General features: G+C 49.0%; 1 non-coding gene across 1 annotated transcript; it reads right to left on the reverse strand.

Moving 5' to 3' along the window:
- Nucleotides 1-7757: 7757 nt before the first annotated feature.
- Nucleotides 7758-7831, reverse strand: Trnat-agu (transfer RNA threonine (anticodon AGU)). Its single transcript has one exon. It is a non-coding gene; the product is annotated as a tRNA-Thr (tRNA).
- Nucleotides 7832-12760: the final 4929 nt, after the last annotated feature.

Below are 12760 nucleotides of genomic sequence, written 5' to 3' on the forward strand. Positions count from 1 at the left end.
TCACGCTAGTGACAGCATTATTTATAGTTCGACGTCGCGCCAAAGCGAATGAGCACATTTCGCCTACGGCTTAGGCCGCCCTCCTAGTGTGGCTGCTCGGTGTCTGCAGGCAGCGAGGGTCTGCTAACTTCCTGTGTTCGCACCTATGTCACCTGTGCTTGCTTGTCAGAGACAGACTATCGCAAAACATACAACTCACTCCATGAATTGATTGCTACGGCATTTGTTATCAGCAGTCACAACTAGCAACACCAGTAGCAGCCGACTGCACGCAAAGAATAGGAATGTGCAGTGGATTTACGTGAACTCGGCGCAAGGCAGATCTTTCCGACATAGGCTTGAGAATCTTACGGGAACACTTGTACTGTTTCTATATGAAGTGTAGGCGTGGGAGGAGGGTGCTTCCCGCGCACTAATAAAAGCACGCTTGCCAATTGTGGATGCTAATCATTCGCTTGTATCTTCCTAGACACATCTGCAGGCTGAGAATTATTCCACTTGCATGGCAAGGTGCACATGTAGGTGTGTTAAAAGTTCTGGAGGCACTGGGTATTGATCCCAGCACCGCTCGCATACTAAGCGAGCGCTCTACCATCTGAGCTATGCCTGCCTCCCCCCCGAAGACTAATGGTGCTACATACAGCCATATAGACGACACAGACCTTGCACTCCCATTATTCAGCAGACAAACACTACTCTCTATGTATCCGTTAGGGTGTCTTTCAGGTTTCGTGCATTCTGTATCGAATCGTAGTTGGCCACAATGAACGTGGCACGTATAACGTTGAAAATAGAGTTCGGACACCGCTCTGAGTAGGACGAACGTGTTGTCCACCCTCTAGACTTCAATGAGGTTAAGCCGTGATACCTAAGACAGATCAGCACTCGATGACACCTCGATAACAGCCGGTCACCACACCTACATCTTGCTCGCCAAAGCGAATGAGCACATTTCGCCTACCGCTTAGGCCGCCCTCCTAGTGTGGTTGCTCGGTGTCTGCAGGCAGCGAGGGTCTGCTAGCTTCCTGTGTTCGCACCTATGTCACCTGTGCTTGCTTGTCAGAGACAGACTATCGCAAAACATACAACTCACTCCATGAATTGATTGCTACGGCATTTGTTATCAGCAGTCACAACTAGCAACACCAGTAGCAGCCGATTGCACGCAAAGAATAGGAATGTGCAGTGGATTTACGTGAACTCGGCGCAAGGCAGATCTTTCCGACATAGGCTTGAGAATCTTACGGGAACACTTGTACTGTTTCTAAATTAAGTGTAGGCGTGGGAGGAGGGTGCTTCCCGCCCACTAATAAAAGCACGCTTGCCAATTGTGGCTGCTAATCATTCGCTTGTATCTTCCTAGACACATCTGCAGGCTGAGAATTATTCCACTTGCATTGCAAGGTGCGCATGTAGGTGTGTTAAAAATTCTGGAGGCACTGGGTATTGATCCCAGCACCTCTCGCATACTAAGGGAGCGCTCTACCATCTGAGCTACGCCCGCCCACCCGAAGACTAATGGTGCTACATACAGCCATATAGACGACACAGACCCTTGCACTCCCATTATTCAGCAGACAAACACTACTCTCTAAGTATCCGTTAGGGTGTCTTTCAGGTTTCGTGCATTCTGTATCGAATCGTAGTTGGCCACAATGAAAGTGGCACGTATAACGTTGAAAATAGAGTTCGGACACCGCTCTGAGTAAGACGAACGTGTTGTCCACCCTCTAGACTTCAATGAGGTTAAGCCGTGATACCTAAGACAGATCTGCACTCGATGACACCTCGATAACAGCCGGTCCCCACACTTACATCTTGCTCTCCTTACGTCAGTATACATCATATCAGTCTGTGACGCTGGCATTGCAACATCTTGCGTGCCTTTAGGTTCGCCGCGACCAACACTTACCATGCACTGACCACAAAAAATGGAGGCGCCGCGGCTTGAACCCTGCACCTTTCACATGCGAAGCGAACGGTCTACCAACTGAGCTACGCCACATGCACGACCAAACTGCGCTATTCCCCATTCTTTGCGTCTCTGATGCACACGGACACGATGGTTGGTTGGTTTGTAGCGGTGAAGGGAGCAGAGTACAAAGGCGCGGACACGTTCATATACACTAAAGTTCCAAGTAGTTTCGATGCTCTGGTATTACAAATGCAAATTCCGTCTGTTTTTAACGTCTTAAATTGAAAGAGCCGTCACAAATTGCTCCGTTTTCACTCCTTGTCGACAATCATACAGCACCTGAGGTAACAAACACATCTCGAGCCCCATTGTGCACTCCATTATTCATGCCAACTCAGTGCCTCGCTCTTTACTACTGTGTACCAATCTTGTCGTCCAACTGCAAAACACTGGGCCACAACAAGTTTCCGCGTCTCCATTGCACTGCGCATACTACAAAACGCTCCCCAAACTTGGCACTCACCCACGCAGCCGACTTTTCCGAATTTCCACGACGCTCACGCTAGTTACAGCGTTATTTATAGTTCGACGTCGCGCCAAAGCGAATGAGCACATTTCGCCTACGGCTTAGGCCGCCCTCCTAGTGTGGCTGCTCGGTGTCTGCAGGCAGCGAGGGTCTGCTAGCTTCCTGTGTTCGCACCTATGTCACCTGTGCTTGCTTGTCAGAGACAGACTATAGCAAAACATACAACTCACTCCATGAATTGATGGCTACGGCATCTGTTATCAGCAGTCACAACTAGCAACACCAGTAGCAGCCGACTGCACGCAAAGAATAGGAATGTGCAGTGGATTTACGTGAACTCGGCGCAAGGCAGATCTTTCCGACATAGGCTTGAGAATCTTACGGGAACACTTGTACTGTTTCTAAATTAAGTGTAGGCGTGGGAGGAGGGTGCTTCCCGCGCACTAATAAAAGCACGCTTGCCAATTGTGGATGCTAATCATTCGCTTGTATCTTCCTAGACACATCTGCAGGCTGAGAATTTTTCCACTTGCATGGCAAGGTGCGCATGTAGGTGTGTTAAAAATTCTGGAGGCACAGGGTATTGATCCCAGTACCTCTCGCATACTAAGCGAGCGCTCTACCATCTGAGCTACGCCCGCCCGCCCGAAGATTTGTGGTGCTACATACAGCCATATAGACGACACAGACCCTTGCACTCCCATTATTCAGCAGACAAACACTACTCTCTAAGTATCCGTTAGGGTGTCTTTCAGGTTTCGTGCATTCTGTATCGAATCGTAGTTGGCCACAATGAAAGTGGCACGTATAACGTTGAAAATAGAGTTCGGACACCGCTCTGAGTAAAACGAACGTGTTGTCCACACTCTAGACTTCAATGAGTTTAAGCCGTGATACCTAAGACAGATCTGCACTCGATGACACCTCGATAACAGCCGGTCCCCACACTTACATCTTGCTCTCCTTACGTCAGTATACATCATATCAGTCTGTGACGCTGGCTTTGCAACATCTTGCGTGCCTTTAGGTTCGCCGCGACCAACACTTACCATGCACTGACCACAAAAAATGTAGGCGCCGCGGCTTGAACCCTGCATCTTTCACATGCGAAGCGAACGCTCTACCAACTGAGCTACGCCACATGCACGACCAAACTGCGCTATTCCCCATTCTTTGCGACTCTGATGCACACGGACACGATGGTTGGTCGGTTTGTAGCGGTGAAGGGAGCAGACTACAAAGGTGCGGACACGTTCATACACACAAAAGTTCCAAGTAGTTTCGATGCTCTGGTATTACAAATGCAAATTCCGTCTGTTTTTAACGTCTTAAATTGAAAGAGCCGTCACAAATTGCTCCGTTTTCACTCCTTGTCGACAATCATACAGCACCTGAGGTAACAAACACATCTCGAGCCCCATTGTGCACTCCATTATTCATGCCAACTCAGTCCCTCGCTCTTTACTACTGTGTACCAATCTTGTCGTCCAACTGCAAAACACTGGGCCACAACAAGTTTCCGCGTCTCCATTGCACTGCACATACTACAAAACGCTCCCCAAACTTGGCACTCACCCAAGCAGCCGACTTTCCACGACGCTCACGCAACGCTCACGCTAGTGACAGCATTATTTATAGTTCGACGTCGCGCCAAAGCGAATGAGCACATTTCGCCTACCGCTTAGGCCGCCCTCCTAGTGTGGCTGCTCGGTGTCTGCAGGCAGCGAGGGTCTGCTAGCTTCCTGTGTTCGCACCTATGTCACCTGTGCTTGCTTGTCAGAGACAGACTATCGCAAAACATACAACTCACTCCATGAATTGATTGCTACGGCATCTGTTATCAGCAGTCACAACTAGCAACACCAGTAGCAGCCGACTGCACGCAAAGAATAGGAATGTGCAGTGGGATTTACGTGAACTCGGCGCAAGGCAGATCCTTCCGACATAGGCTTGAGAATCTTACGGGAACACTTGTACTGTTTCTAAATTAAGTGTAGGCGTGGGGGGAGGGTGCTTCCCGCGCACTAATAAAAGCACGCTTGCCAATTGTGGATGCTAATCATTTGCTTGTATCTTCCTAGACACATCTGCAGGCTGAGAATTATTCCACTTGCATGGTAAGGTGCGCATGTAGGTGTGTTAAAAATTCTGGAGGCACTGGGTATTGATCACAGTACCTCTCGCATACTAAGCGAGCGCTCTACCATCTGAGCTACGCCCGCCCCCCCCCCCCCCGAAGACTAATGGTGCTACATACAGCAATATAGACGATACAGACCCTTGCACTCCCATTATTCAGCAGACAAACACTACTCTCTATGTATCCGTTAGGGTGTCTTTCAGGTTTCGTGCATTCTGTATCGAATCGTAGTTTGCCACAATGAAGGTGGCACGTATAACGTTGAAAATAGAGTTCGGACACCGCTCTGAGTAAGACGAACGTGTTGTCCACCCTCTAGACTTCAATGAGGTTAAGCCGTGATACCTAAGACAGATCTGCACTCGATGACACCTCGATAACAGCCGGTCCCCACACTTACATCTTGCTCTCCTTACGTCAGTATACATCATATCAGTCTGTGACGCTGGCTTTGCAACATCTTGCGTGCCTTTAGGTTCGCCGCGACCAACACTTACAATGCACTGACCACAAAAAATGAAGGCGCCGCGGCTTGAACCCTGCACCTTTCACATGCGAAGCGAACACTCTACCAACTAAGCTACGCCACATGCACGACCAAACTGTGAGATTCCCCATTCTTTGCGACTCTGATGCGCACGGACACGATGGTTGGTTGGTTTGTAGCGGTGAAGGGAGCAGAGTACAAAGGCGCGGACACGTTCATATACACAAAAGTTCCAAGTAGTTTCGATGCTCTGGTATTACAAATGCAAATTCCGTCTGTCTTTAACGTCTTAAATTGAAAGAGCCGTCACAAATTGCTTCGTTTTCACTCCTTGTCGACAATCATACAGCACCTGAGGTAACAAACACATCTCGAGCCCCATTGTGCACTCCATTATTCATGCCAACTCAGTGCCTCGCTCTTTACTACTGTGTACCAATCTTGTCGTCCAACTCCAAAACACTAGGCCACAACAAGTTTCCGCGTCTCCATTGCACTGCACATACTACAAAACGCTCCCCAAACATGGCACTCACCCACGCAGCCGACTTTTCCGACTTTCCACGACGCTCACGCTAGTGACAGCATTATTTATAGTTCGACGTCGCGCCAAAGCGAATGAGCACATTTCGCCTACGGCTTAGGCCGCCCTCCTAGTGTGGCTGCTCGGTGTCTGCAGGCAGCGAGGGTCTGCAAGCTTCCTGTGTTCGCACCTATGTCACCTGTGCTTGCTTGTCAGAGACAGACTATCGCAAAACATACAACTCACTGCATGAATTGATTGCTACGGCATCTGTTATCAGCAGTCACAACTAGCAACACCAGTAGCAGCCGACTGCACGCAAAGAATAGGAATGTGCAGTGGGATTTCCGTGAACTCGGCGCAAGGCAGATCTTTCCGACATAGGCTTGAGAATCTTACGGGAACACTTGTACTGTTTCTAAATAAAGTGTAGGCGTGGGAGGAGGGTGCTTCCCGCGCACTAATAACAGCACGTTTGCCAATTGTGGATGCTAATCATTTGCTTGTATCTTCCTAGACCCATCTGCTGGCTGTGAATTATTCCACTTGCATGGCAAGGTGCGCATGTAGGTGTGTTAAAAATTCTGGAGCCACTGGGTATTTATCCCAGTACCTCTCGCATACTAAGCGAGCGTTCTACCATCTGAGCTACGCCCGCACCCCCGAAGACTAATGGTGCTACATACAGCCATATAGACGACACAGACCCTTGCACTCCCATTATTCAGCAGACAAACACTACTCTCTATGTATCCGTTAGGGTGTCTTTCAGGTTTCGTGCATTCTGTATCGAATCGTAGTTGGCCACAATGAAAGTGGCACGTATAACGTTGAAAATAGAGTTCGGACACCGCTCTGAGTAAGACGAACGTGTTGTCCACCCTCTAGACTTCAATGAGGTTAAGCCGTGATACCTAAGACAGATCTGCACTCGATGACACCTCGATAACAGCCGGTCCCCACACTTACATCTTGCTCTCCTTACGTCAGTATACATCATATCAGTCTGTGACGCTGGCTTTGCAACATCTTGCGTGCCTTTAGGTTCGCCGCGACCAACACTTACCATGCACTGACAACAAAAAATGGAGGCGCCACAGCTTGAACCCTGCACCTTTCACATGCGAAGCGTACGATCTACCAACTGAGCTACGCCACATGCACGACCAAACTGCGCTATTCCCCATTCTTTGCGACTCTGATGCGCACGGACACGATGGTTGGTTGGTTTGTAGCGGTGAAGGGAGCAGAGTACAAAGGCACGGACACGTTCATATACACAAAAGTTCCAAGTAGTTTCGATGCTCTTGTATTACAAATGCAAATTCCGTCTGTTTTTAACGTCTTAAATTAAAAAAGAGCCGTCACAAATTGCTCCGTTTTCACTCCTTGTCGACAATCATACAGCACCTGAGGTAACAAACACATCTCGAGCCCCATTGTGCACTCCATTATTCATGCCAACTCAGTGCCTCGCTCTTTACTACTGTGTACCAATCTTGTCGTCCAACTGCAAAACACTGGGCCACAACAAGTTTCCGCGTCTCCATTGCACTGCGCATACTACAAAACGCTCCCCAAACTCGGCACTCACCCACGCAGCCGACTTTTCCGACTTTCCACGACGCTCACGCTAGTGACAGCATTATTTATAGTTCGACGGCGCGCCAAAGTGAATGAGCACATTTCGCCTACGGCTTAGGCCCCCCTCCTAGTGTGGCTGCTCGGTGTCTGCAGGCAGCGAGGGTCTGCTAGCTTCCTGTGTTCGCACCTATGTCACCTGTGCTTGCTTGTCAGAGACAGACTATCGCAAAACATACAACTCACTCCATGTATTGATTGCTACGGCATCTGTTATCAGCAGTCACAACTAGCAACACCAGTAGCAGCCGACTGCACGCAAAGAATAGGAATGTGCAGTGGGATTTACGTGAACTCGGCGCAAGGCAGATCTTTCCGACATAGGCTTGAGAATCTTACGGGAACACTTGTACTGTTTCTAAATTAAGTGTAGGCGTGGGAGGAGGGTGCTTCCCGCGCACTAATAACAGGACTCTTGCCAATTGTGGATGCTAATCATTCGCTTGTATCTTCCTAGACACTTCTGCAGGCTGAGAATTATTCCACTTGCATGGCAAGGTGCGCATGTAGGTGTGTTAAAAATTCTGGCGGCACTGGGTATTGATCCCAGTACCTCTCGCATACTAAGCGAGCGCTCTACCATCTGAGCTACGCCCGCCCTCTCCCGTGAAGACTAATGGTGCTACATACAGCCATATAGACGACACAGACCCTTGCACTCCCATTATTCAGAAGACAAACACTACTCTCTATGTATCCGTTAGGGTGTTTTTCAGGTTTCGTGCATTCTGTATCGAATCGTAGTTGGCCACAATGAAAGTGGCACGTATTACGTCGAAAATAGAGTTCGGACACTGCTCTGAGTAAGACGAACGTGTTGTCCACCCTCTAGACTTCAATGAGGTTAAGCCGTGATACCTAAGACAGATCTGCACTCGATGACACCTCGATAACAGCCGGTCCCCACACTTACATCTTGCTCTCCTTACGTCAGTATACATAATATCAGTCTGTGACGCTGGCTTTGCAACATCTTGCGTGCCTTTAGGTTCGCCGCGACCAACACTTACCATGCACTGGCCACAAAAAATTGAGGCGCCGCGTCTTGAACCCTGTACCTTTCACATGCGAAGCGTACGCTCTACCAACTGAGCTACGCCACATGCACGACCAAACTGCGCTATTCCATATTCTTTGCGACTCTGATGCGCACGGACATGATGGTTGGTTGGTTTGTAGCGGTGAAGGGAGCAGAGTACAAAGGCGCGGACGCGTTCATATACACAAAAGTTCCAAGTAGTTCCGATGCTCTGGTATTACAAATGCAAATTCCGTCTGTTTTTAACGTCTTAAATTGAAAGAGCCGTCACAAATTGCTCCGTTTTCACTCCTTGTCGACAATCATACAGCACCTGAGGTAACAAACACATCTCGAGCCCCATTGTGCACTCCATTATTCATGCCAACTCAGGGCCTCGCTCTTTACTACTGTGGACCAATCTTGTCGTCCAACTGCAAAACACTGGGCCACAACAAGTTTCCGCGTCTCCATTGCACTGCGCATACTACGAAACGCTCCCCAAACTTGGCACTCACCCACGCAGCCGACTTTTCCGACTTTCCACGACGCTCACGCTAGTGACAGCATTATTTATAGTTCGACGTCGCGCCAAAGCGAATGAGTACATTTCGCCTACGGCTTAGGCCGCCCTCCTAGTGTGGCTGCTCGGTGTCTGCAGGCAGCGAGGGTCTGCAAGCTTCCTGTGTTCGCACCTATGTCACCTGTGCTTGCTTGTCAGAGACAGACTATCGCAAAACATACAACTCACTCCATGAATTGATTGCTACGGCATCTGTTATCAGCAGTCACAACTAGCAACACCAGTAGCAGCCGACTGCACGCACAGAATAGGAATGTGCAGTGCGATTTACGTGAACTCGGCGCAAGCAGATCTTTCCGACATAGGCTTGAGAATCTTACGGGAACACTTGTACTGTATCTAAATTAAGTGTAGGCGTGGGAGGATGGTGCTTCCCGCGCACTGATAACAGCACGCTTGCCAATTGTGGCTGCTAATCATTCAATTGTATCTTCCTAGACACATCTGCTGGCTGTGAATTATTCCACTTGCATGGCAAGGTGCGCATGTAGGTGTGTTAAAAATTCTGGAGGCACTGGGTATTGATCCCAGTACCTCTCGCATACTAAGCGAGCGCTGTACCATCTGAGCTACGCCCGCCCTTCCCACTGTAGACTAATGGTGCTACATACAGGCATATAGACGACACAGACCCTTGCACTCCCATTATTCAGCAGACAAACACTACTCTCTATGTATCCGTTAGGGTGTCTTTCAGGTTTCGTGCATTCCGTATCGAATCGTAGTTGGCCACAATGAAAGTGGCACGTATAACGTCGAAAATAGAGTTCGGACACCGCTCTGAGTAAGACGAACGTGTTGTCCACCCTCTAGACTTCAATGAGGTTAAGCCGTGATACCTAAGACAGATCTGCACTCGATGACACCTCGATAACAGCCGGTCCCCACACTTACATCTTGCTCTCCTTACGTCAGTATACATCATATCAGTCTGTGACGCTGGCTTTGCAACATCTTGCGTGCCTTTAGGTTCGCCGCGACCAAACTTACAATGCACTGACCACAAAAAATGGAGGCGCCGCGGCTTGAAACCTGCACCTTCCTCATGCGTAGCGAACGCTCTACCAACTGAGCTACGCCCCAGGCACGACCAAACTGCGCTATTCCCCATTCTTTGCGACTCTGATGCGCACGGACACGATGGTTGGTTGGTTTGTAGCGGTGAAGGGAGCAGAGTACAAAGGCGCGGACACGTTCATATACACAAAAGTTCCAAGTAGTTTCGATGCTCTGGTATTACAAATGCAAATTCCGTCTGTTTTTAACGTCTTAAATTGAAAGAGCCGTCACAAATTGCTCCGTTTTCACTCCTTGTCGACAATCATACAGCACCTGAGGTAACAAACACATCTCGAGCCCCATTGTGCACTCCATTATTCATGCCAACTCAGTGCCTCGCTCTTTACTACTGTGTACCAATCTTGTCGTCCAACTGCAAAACACTGGGCCACAACAAGTTTCCGCGTCTCCATTGCACTGCGCATACTACAAAACGCTCCCCAAACTTGGCACTCGCCCACGTAGCCGACTTTTCCGACTTTCCACGACGCTCACGCTAGTGACAGCATTATTTATAGTTCGACGTCGCGCCAAAGCGAATGAGCACATTTCGCCTACGGCTTAGGCCACCCTCCTAGTGTGGCTGCTCGGTGTCTGCAGGCAGCGAGGGTCTGCAAGCTTCCTGTGTTCGCACCTATGTCACCTGTGCTTGCTTGTCAGAGACAGACTATCGCAAAACATACAACTCACTCCATGAATTGATTGCTACGGCATCTGTTATCAGCAGTCACAACTAGCAACACCAATAGCAGCCGACTGCACGCAAAGAATAGGAATGTGCAGTGGGATTTACGTGAACTCGGCGCAAGCAGATCTTTCCGACATAGGCTTGAGAATCTTACGGGAACACTTGTACTGTTTCTAAATTAAGTGTAGGCGTGGGAGGAGGGTGCTTCCCGCGCACTAATAACAGCACGCTTGCCAATTGTGGATACTAATCATTCGCTTGTATCTTCCTAGACACATCTGCTGGCTGTGAATTATTCCACTTGCATGGCAAGGTGCGCATGTAGGTGTGTTAAAAATTCTGCAGTCACTGGGTATTGATCCCAGTACCTCTCGCATACTAAGCGAGCGCTCTACCATCTGAGCTACGCCCGAGCCACACGAAGACTAATGGTGCTACATACAGCCATATAGACGACACAGACCCTTGCACTCCCATTATTCAGCAGACAAACACTACTCTCTATGTATCCGTTAGGGTGTCTTTCAGGTTTCGTGCATTCTGTATCGAATCGTAGTTGGCCACAATGAAAGTGGCACGTATAACGTTGAAGATAGAGTTCGGACACCGCTCTGAGTAAGACGAACGTGTTGTCCACCCTCTAGACTTCAATGAGGTTAAGCCGTGATACCTAAGACAGATCTGCACTCGATGACACCTCGATAACAGCCGGTCCCCACACTTACATCTTGCTCTCCTTACGTCAGTATACATCATATCAATCTGTGACGCTGGCTTTGCAACATCTTGCGTACCTTTAGGTTCGCCGCGACCAACACTTACCATGCAGTGGCCACAAAAAATTGAGGCGCCGCGTCTTGAACCCTGTACCTTTCACATGCGAAGCGTACGCTCTACCAACTGAGCTACGCCACATGCACGACCAAACTGCGCTATTCCATATTCTTTGCGACTCTGATGCGCACGGACACGATGGTTGGTTGGTTTGTAGCGGTGAAGGGAGCAGAGTACAAAGGCGCGGACACGTTCATATACACAAAAGTTCCAAGTAGTTCCGATGCTCTGGTATTACAAATGCAAATTCCGTCTGTTTTTAACGTCTTAAATTGAAAGAGCCGTCACAAATTGCTCCGTTTTCACTCCTTGTCGACAATCATACAGCACCTGAGGTAACAAACACATCTCGAGCCCCATTGTGCACTCCATTATTCATGCCAACTCAGGGCCTCGCTCTTTACTACTGTGTACCAATCTTGTCGTCCAACTGCAAAACACTGGGCCACAACAAGTTTCCGCGTCTCCATTGCACTGCGCATACTACGAAACGCTCCCCAAACTTGGCACTCACCCACGCAGCCGACTTTTCCGACTTTCCACGACGCTCACGCTAGTGACAGCATTATTTATAGTTCGACGTCGCGCCAAAGCGAATGAGTACATTTCGCCTACGGCTTAGGCCGCCCTCCTAGTGTGGCTGCTCGGTGTCTGCAGGCAGCGAGGGTCTGCAAGCTTCCTGTGTTCGCACCTATGTCACCTGTGCTTGCTTGTCAGAGACAGACTATCGCAAAACATACAACTCACTCCATGAATTGATTGCTACGGCATCTGTTATCAGCAGTCACAACTAGCAACACCAGTAACAGCCGACTGCACGCACAGAATAGGAATGTGCAGTGCGATTTACGTGAACTCGGCGCAAGCAGATCTTTCCGACATAGGCTTGAGAATCTTACGGGAACACTTGTACTGTATCTAAATTAAGTGTAGGCGTGGGAGGAGGGTGCTTCCCGCGCACTGATAACAGCACGCTTGCCAATTGTGGATGCTAATCATTCAATTGTATCTTCCTAGACACATCTGCTGGCTGTGAATTATTCCACTTGCATGGCAAGGTGCGCATGTAGGTGTGTTAAAAATTCTGGAGGCACTGGGTATTGATCCCAGTACCTCTCGCATACTAAGCGAGCGCTGTACCATCTGAGCTACGCCCGCCCTTCCCACTGTAGACTAATGGTGCTACATACAGCCATATAGACGACACAGACCCTTGCACTCCCATTATTCAGCAGACAAACACTACTCTCTATGTATCCGTTAGGGTGTCTTTCAGGTTTCGTGCATTCCGTATCGAATCGTAGTTGGCCACAATGAAAGTGGCACGTATAACGTCGAAAATAGAG

This window comes from Schistocerca gregaria, chromosome 3, assembly GCF_023897955.1.
Source record: "Schistocerca gregaria isolate iqSchGreg1 chromosome 3, iqSchGreg1.2, whole genome shotgun sequence".
In the NCBI taxonomy this organism is placed as follows: domain Eukaryota; kingdom Metazoa; phylum Arthropoda; class Insecta; order Orthoptera; family Acrididae; genus Schistocerca; species Schistocerca gregaria.